The following is an 8,537-nucleotide window of genomic DNA, read 5'->3' on the forward strand; positions in this document are numbered from 1 at the left end:
GCTGAAGCATATTTAATTTGGACTACAAAATGTAGTGATTAAATAGTCGGACTAGTAAAATTTTGGGATTTACTAGTCCAAATGACTAGCAGCGCAAATAATTAACGTCACAGAGAGATTGAATGGTCGGCGAAATATGTAAATTTAACGCGATAGTAAGATGGTTTACAATATACTGGTTCGAATACTTCCTGGTACGGGCTATTTTCTAAATGTAATTTATTCACTACAGTGAAACAAATATGTACATAAGAATGCTGATATATGTATATATTATATTAAACAAAATATGTAAAAGAGATATTTGTTTTTTTATCATTTTAATAAGCCAGTATTTTCAAAATTAGGTAAAAAGGCACGACATATTAAAATGGTCATCCTCAATATTCCAGGGGTTCGATCACCTACGATCTCTACACCCCTGGACTATCTCATAGTTAAACTGGGGCCAACAAAACAGGTAAGTTAGTCCTTTCATGTACATCAAAAGAGCCCTGATGTATTCAATTTGAACTGTGTTGTTTGTTCCTACCAGACGTCTCTCCATATTAGCCGCATGACATGATCTGGCCCAATGTAAGTTAGAAATAATAGAAATGACAACGGACGAACCAGTCGCCCTACTCCCTGTATGCTGAGCGCTAAGCAGAACAGAAACTGCCACTTTTATAGACTTTGGTGTGTCTCGACCACGGGACATAACCCAGGGCCTACCTCACAGGAGCGAGCGTTCAAATCAATGCCAAAAGTGAGGTGGTGTCAAAGGATTTAGAAGAATAAAGTCCCTTAGGAAGATAAAATCCTAAAATTTAGTCGCCTTTACGATCATGTAATAGGGGCAGCTGGTACAATTCTAACGCCCTACCTGCTGGGCAGGGAATTCCGCAACACTATAGACATCACGCGATCGATTTCAATATTCAATAAAGTAAGCTTGTGGGACCGAGGGAAATACGTGAATAGTAGTCTTACTTTTAAACGAGACCTGGCTCCAAGATCATGAAACAGAATTAAGTGAAAAAGGTATTAAGTTTAGACTTTAGCCAGTCACAGATGACGTTACAAAAAAATCATTTTTTATTTGTTAAGCAAAAAATTAAGTCTAAGATTATTTCATGATCTTTGGGCAAGAGTATCAGGAGAAAACCCGCGTTGTCAAGTAGGGAACCCAATGATGTTAGGTAAATATCGATAGTGGCTACTTATATAATAATAGATTAAATTGTAATGACTTTCCATCGTTCTGAATAGTTATGGTACTATATATACATAACGCACAATGTTCGGTCACATTTACGTCACGCCGGAATTTCATTGGAAAAAGCGTTGAACATTAAAATAATATAAGCGCAATACTATTTTTTAATATGAAAAAACAGAAAGGATGTATTTATTCAATTACGGGAAGACTTTTATCAAAATATCTGCGATATAATTTTTTTATTAAAGCGTTTTTGTCGAGAAAATGACGTTTTTTGGCGCGACAGATGTAACACGCATCTGTATGCGGTTTCAGTTAAAGTGTCACTGTGGTCATACTGAACACCACATGGCGGTAAAATTTGACACAGAGATTCCCCGAAAACGCACTATCATGACGTCATTTCGTTATAATGAATTGTGACGTCATACTTCAACATGGTGGACTTTGTTTGTAGACTTGCCGATCGACAGATCCGACTAGAAAAGATTAAAAAGTGAAAAACCACAAATACACACAGTACAAAACGGTACTAATTCATGACATAGAGACATGAATTGTTAATATAAAAATACTTTTTTTTCTTCTATTTTAATAACATGCCAGAAAATATAGACTGCGACGACGCCCTACTTTTTTCTCGAACAAAACCTTTGTCTTACAGAAATGACACAAAATGAAATTTTTAGATCGATTGTCACACAAGTTCACGAGGTTGAAAAATGACTTTATATTAGGAATTATGTTTTCTATTCAGAATAAAAAAATACGTTTTTACTATAGTATATTCACATTTTATGTTTTCATAGGTTTATAGTCAGAGGTTGTTATAGTATATTATAGAGCGTATGGTCAATGTGTTTTATTTCATACAGTCGAATCCGATGTAACATATTGTGGAGGTTCATAAACATAACGGTATGGTTTTACTCTTTTAGGTTGCATATAAAGAAAACGATCACCAAACAATTACAATAACATTGAAAATGTACTAACATATGCGAAGTTGCTTGTAAGAAATCGAGCTGTTTTGCTTTATACGCCCATGGGTCACAGTAACCTTGTATTGTCAATGTGATAACTTAGAGTGTACATCGACGCTTGAGACACGACAATTGATATTGCGAACCCCTGAATACGACCAGCGGACGCAGGGACTTTCATTCTTAAGAAATGTATTCATACGCGTTCGGAGGTGGCATGGCGCTGATACATAAACACCGTGATTATGATACATTCTGTGTTGGTCTTTGTGCTCTCTGTCGGAGATGGTGTGGTCCAGTTTATGATATATTATCTATTAAGAAGTAACACCAGTACCCACAGAGTTTGAGATAATTAGGTTAGATACCGCGGTGCCAACAGATAAATTACTAGCTTTCATCTTCAGGCCGAGTGATGACCGTCATTAGTTCAGAGCAAATGACGGGAACTATCGATGTCCTCTCTAGTGTAATTAGGTACAGCACATGACTGGTAAACATGAAAACAGAGTAGCAAATGAAAAGGCCGAACTAAAGAATCCCATTAAATCGGTACTATGAAGGGAAAGAAAGAAAAAGGGAAAAATACATTGGAGTTTTTGATGTGTGTTTTATATCCTTGATACTCCTAGGGTTACTATCACTGTTGTTATATAAACCCCTAGAATATTTCAAAGCAAAATTGAATGCGCCAGAAGACACAATAAATTTGGTCCTTTGATTTAATGAACAGCGTCGAAACTTTTAAACTTCGAAACAATCTATTGACTTGAAATATTATGCATTGGTCAAACAGAATACTTCAACGTGATTCGCGTGTCTTCCGAATAATTTCACAATAACGAAAAAAAATAATCGAGTAACAGTACACTGAGGTTGAATCTGTGGCTTTGAAGTTAGGGGTCGCTCTCTCTCTCTCTCTCTCTCTCTCTCTCTCTCTTATCATTTAGAATCATCATGGAAGTCTCTGCAGGCACGTGATTAGTCTTTTTTTTTCTTCATCCAGTTATGCTATGAGATAGTCCAGTTGTGGATATAACGTGAGTGTTTGTAAACCCTGGAATATCGAGGATGTGCGTCTTATAAACAGCCAAATTCCTCCCAAAACATGCTTCCATGCACAAGTGACGAAAGAAAGACTGTGGCATTTTCTCTTTATATCCTTTTGTGATAGCGGGAATAATGTCGCTTTGCAGTAATATTGCACCGTCGGGAAGCATAGGTCAATAACACCGAACACATTTTAGGAAGACTAATTACTTGTGTAAGTTCCAATTGTCTTTTTTATTTTTTCAGCTTACCGGGTGTGGGACGACTGGTTCGCCAGTTGTCAGTATAATATGACCGCTTGGGGTATGTTGCGTGCTGTCTTCGGCAGCATTCTTGAGTTATATAGCAAAAAGGACAACAGTTCCACTATACAAGAAGACACAACACGAATATACCGCAGTCTCCCATAACATGCACCTCGCACAACATACACGCAACACACCAACACATGGGAGGCCGTCCTTACATGACCCTGGTTGTTAATAGGACGTAATTTATCAACCAAACAAAAAAAGAAAGACCGCGTGCTTCATTCAAATAACTGATAGGATACACAGGAGTTAGTCAAAACAGGAATATACCAATCAAAGTTTAAGGACATTTGTTATCTATTTGGTGGACAACGTTGAAGCTTTTAAAAGTTCGAAACAAAGTATCCACCGGCAGTGCGATACATTCTTCACACACCATTTTTTAACGTAGTCCACGTGTCCGCGAATTTATTTTTTATTTATCAGTGAGACCAGAATTATTAGAAACAAAACGCACTGATCTTGACATAACAATCGAAGCCATCATAGTGTATCACAGTTACATTATATTGTAGTATTAGTGATGAGAACGTCAGTGAAGGTTTTGGGGATCTAATTATAAATAAATCAAATTAATATGCCTTCAGTGTGCTTTATAAAGGCCTCCCATGCAGCCAATTGCATATCTACAGAATGCGTTTTGATGGTATATTGCTCTCTTTATCCAGAGGTACAGTAAGGTTGTAGACAGCTTTATCGGAGAAATCGATGTACATGATACGCTTTCACAATGGAATAAAGGTATGTGAAAGTAGTTCATCACGTCTATTGATGTTCTTTGTATGCATTAGAGATATTAATGAACATGTGATATATAGTAAACTATAGATATTTTAACAATATTGTCGGCATGCCAACGACTACTTCGAGATAGACGCTTCTCTTTCTTGCATTCTCCTTTTACCTTTAGAATTACATAAGGTAAGATATGGTCCTCCCATCCAGTCGTTTATACTGAAAACCATTGTGCAACCCTGGATACCATGCAGTATAATAAGATTCCATATTAACATATTACGGTATATCCCTGCAAGAGAACGGAATCTGTGGTCTTCTTTATTGCACCGAACTGTCTCTAAGATTATTTAGCTAAATATATTATCCATAAGCGTTCATACATTCACGTTTACGTCTAGTACTGCAATTTAAAGATGCTCCACCGCTGACGAATTGTATTTTTTCATTATCAAAAACAGGAGCACACGATTGAGTATTTTTCTTCGGTTGCAAAAACTACTTACTTCACACCATTACCACATTTGAAAAGTTTGAGCTTTTAATTTTAATTCAAGTACAAAAATATGAAAAACAATAAATTGCATCCCGAAAAAATTCTGTGGCACTATATCCTATATGAAATGAAGTACTGATAGCGGATACACCAAAGGCGAAATATTTTTTTGGGGTTTATTAGGCATATAAATATACACGATTACACACCAATTATAGTTCAAATGATGAAAATCATTTTTGCTCTGTCGGCGGTGGAGCATCTTTAAGTAGTATTTCATCAAACCATAGTATTGTTAAAATTTACTAAAGTATCCTAAATGTAATAATTTCAGATACACTGGTATGTGATACCTAAGTTAGTGTTAAAAACTGACGGATGAATGGTGTTTGTTAAGACTAACAGAGAAATAAGGGGTTGGTATTCATAGTGCCATATTTGGAAGGGGCAGCCTACGCCAGAAAATACGCTGGTTAACTATTTGTGCGTGTCCTAAGAAAGTGGGTTCGAAAAAGAAGGTGAAGGTATGTCACATGATAGCGGGAAGGATTGCCTTTTACATTAAGGTAGCTATATATACGTATCTCCAATGAATTGTGTTGCAACCGGAAAATTTTACTGCTTAACCAATCCTGTTACCTTAAAGATGCTCCACTGCCGACAAATGGTATTTTTTTCACTATTAAAAACAGGAGCAGACGATTTAGTATTTTTCTTCAGTTACAAAAGTTACTTACTTTACACCATTACCACCATTGAAAAGTTTGAGCTTCTAATTTTACTGCAAGTTAAAAATATAAAAAAAATGATGAATTGCATCCCGAAAAAATTCCGTACCACAATATCCTATATGAAAGGAAGTACTGAATGTGCATGCACCAAAGGCGAAAGAAATTATTCTATTATAGTTTTTGTGTTAATAAGACTATTATATACACGATTAAACACCAATTATTGCTCAAATGATGAATATCATTTATGCTCTGTCGGCGGTGGAGCATCTTTAATATCTAAATTTCGCGATTTCCATTTCAAATGATTTTCGCGTAATCTTACACAAAAGAGAGTTGGTTAACAGAAATCCATGTACGGTAAGCACTAGGCAATAACAGATAAACGAAAACGGATCCCATAAGTCAAATCGAGTTATAGTATTGGAGGACATAAGGACAGGGTGTCTTTTAGGGATAAGAAGAGAGTAGATTTTACTATCAATTGCGGCTAGTAAAACTACTCCAAGGAGCCACTGTTCGGATGTACACTAGTCAATACATCGACGTCTCATCGATACCTGCGGAGAGCTCAGCATCCGAGAATGAAACAACTGGCTGACCAGTGGTCTGTTTAAGCTCACCTATATATGGGGGTGCTATGCTGTGAATTCAGCAGTATACAACCTTCACAATAATTTAAAGTTGTCCCTTAGGACAAACACACAAATATACACATTTCTCAATACAGAGAAATAGAAGGTACCTTAAAGTCATAGGATGTAGTATAAAAATGAAAATAGAAAATTGTTATCTTAACTAAAAATATGGGGCCCGAGTAACTGTCACTTTGACTCTATGTCTTTCTATTGTAAACTAATGTAAGTCCTAAATCGAGTTTTGAAAATAAAATACATGACACCGTGTTACTGTAAGCTAATTCAGATTGGAAGCTGGAGACACATTGTATACACTACGTGCACGTTACTATAGTAACCAGATGTCATTATGCTTACGTCCTATTAATATCTTGATGAAGTCAATATTGACGATTTGACTTCAATCTTGTTGTGGCTCCACGGAAGGCGAACGTAATCTAATATGCCATTTTACATGTAATAGTGATATATAGATTTTCCTATTGCGCTTTCAATTTACGTTTCTATAATTTAGATGACATCTTTTATCTAATGTTAAAAACATATAAATTAGCTTTTTATGTGATCAAGGTTTCTGAGAAAAGTGCTGACGAGTACAATTCTCCAATATAAGTAATTAAGAGGAAACCTCTCACTCGTACGTTGATTGTAATGTATATTGTAGTTTACAAATGCTTGGATCATTTGTCGCGATATTTTTCAAATTTATGTATTTGGAATATAATCTTAATTCCCGATGCAGCAGATTTATACAAAATGCATTTGATATGAAAACGCATTTGGTAAATAATGAAATTTTCTACCAGACCGTTAACATCTAGTCGATGGAAGGGAAGCAACTCGTCTTACTACATTTCGAGCGTTAGAGAATTTTGGTTACAACTGATCAAATGCTTTCTAAAAAATAAAAAAATACACTAAATGTGCTATTCAAGACAGAAAATATTTTCTCTGCTGACTCGCCGTTTTATCAAATATATGGAAACAAATAAGCCACTAATGTGTAATTGTACTATATAAAATTGAGTGTTCATATCTGCCATTTAAATTTTGTGTTATAAAGTTGATTTCCAAATGGTGCTTGAGATAATATTTTATCTTTGCTTATATATGCATTACAACAAACTTATTTTAGGCCCACTACCTTTCCGAAACGGCTTTTAGTTTTTAAAAGTGGAGTGTAAAACGAGATTGATAATTTTATAGAGTAGCACAAGTTATCAACTTACCGTTAATACTACTACACACCTACCATCACCTTCTGAACAATTTAGTTAATGTTTATTTTCCTAACGCGGGTCGTCTCATGTTTCCCACCGTCGTCCTAAATACCGCGCGGCAGCTGATTATAACTGCGCCAGAAGGCAAAACAGCGAAATGAAACTCAACGGTTATCGTATATTACCCAGTCAATCTTGCATAAGCTTCATGTTGTAACCTTATCTTTGGCAATCGATATTAATTTTCTTATGTTATTTATGAATATTAGAAACCTTTAGATTTTGCTCCGGAAAGGTAGTGGGCCTTTATCCAAATATTTTGTAATCACCGACACATCTAAACAGTAACACCAAATAGCATATAATACTGATAACTTAACCGAACATCCTGATTACTTTGTTAGTTAGTTTATTTGATTGATTTAATTAACGTCCTATTAACAGCCATGGTCATGTAAGGACGTCCTCCCATGTTTGTAGTGTGAAGCGTGTATGAAATGCGAGGTGCGTGTTTTGGAAAACTGTGGTATGTTCGTGTATAGTGGAACTGTTGCCATTTTTATAGTGCTATATCACTGAAGCATGCCGCCGAAGACACCAAGCAACACTCCCAAGCCGGTCACATTATATTTACAACGGGCGAACCAGTCGTCCTACTCCCTGTATGCTGACCTCTAAGCAAGAGTAGAAACTACCGCTTTTAAAGATCCTGAATACAAATAATTAGGTAGGAATAGAGAATACATTTAGTCATTAGACAAGAAGACACAACACGAATACACTGCAGACATTCACACAAGGCAACACATCGCACACAAGGCCTATACATTATGCCTTATGAACCAACCAACCATCAAGTATTCCCAACACTGGACACGTTTTCCTAGATAGAGCCAAACGTGGGATGGTGCTTAAAGAAGCGTAAAAAGAAGAAACGCAATTAAGAGGAAGGGAATGTAAATGTAGTAATGGGAAATTCGACGCTATCATTTTAACATACAGAAATATGCCCTGTAACGTGGGTTGTTTTTGTCTTTTTATTCTTGTGTAATATCCTACAGAACACAAACGAAGAGAAGTTTTGAACATCAAAGGAACCGTTTTCTTCCAGCAACCAGCACGAAATCTATTATTACATATAATTACATTCGCTGGTTTGACCGAATCGAGTC

This window comes from Argopecten irradians, chromosome 10, assembly GCF_041381155.1.
Source record: "Argopecten irradians isolate NY chromosome 10, Ai_NY, whole genome shotgun sequence".
Classification (NCBI taxonomy): Eukaryota; Metazoa; Mollusca; class Bivalvia; order Pectinida; family Pectinidae; genus Argopecten; species Argopecten irradians.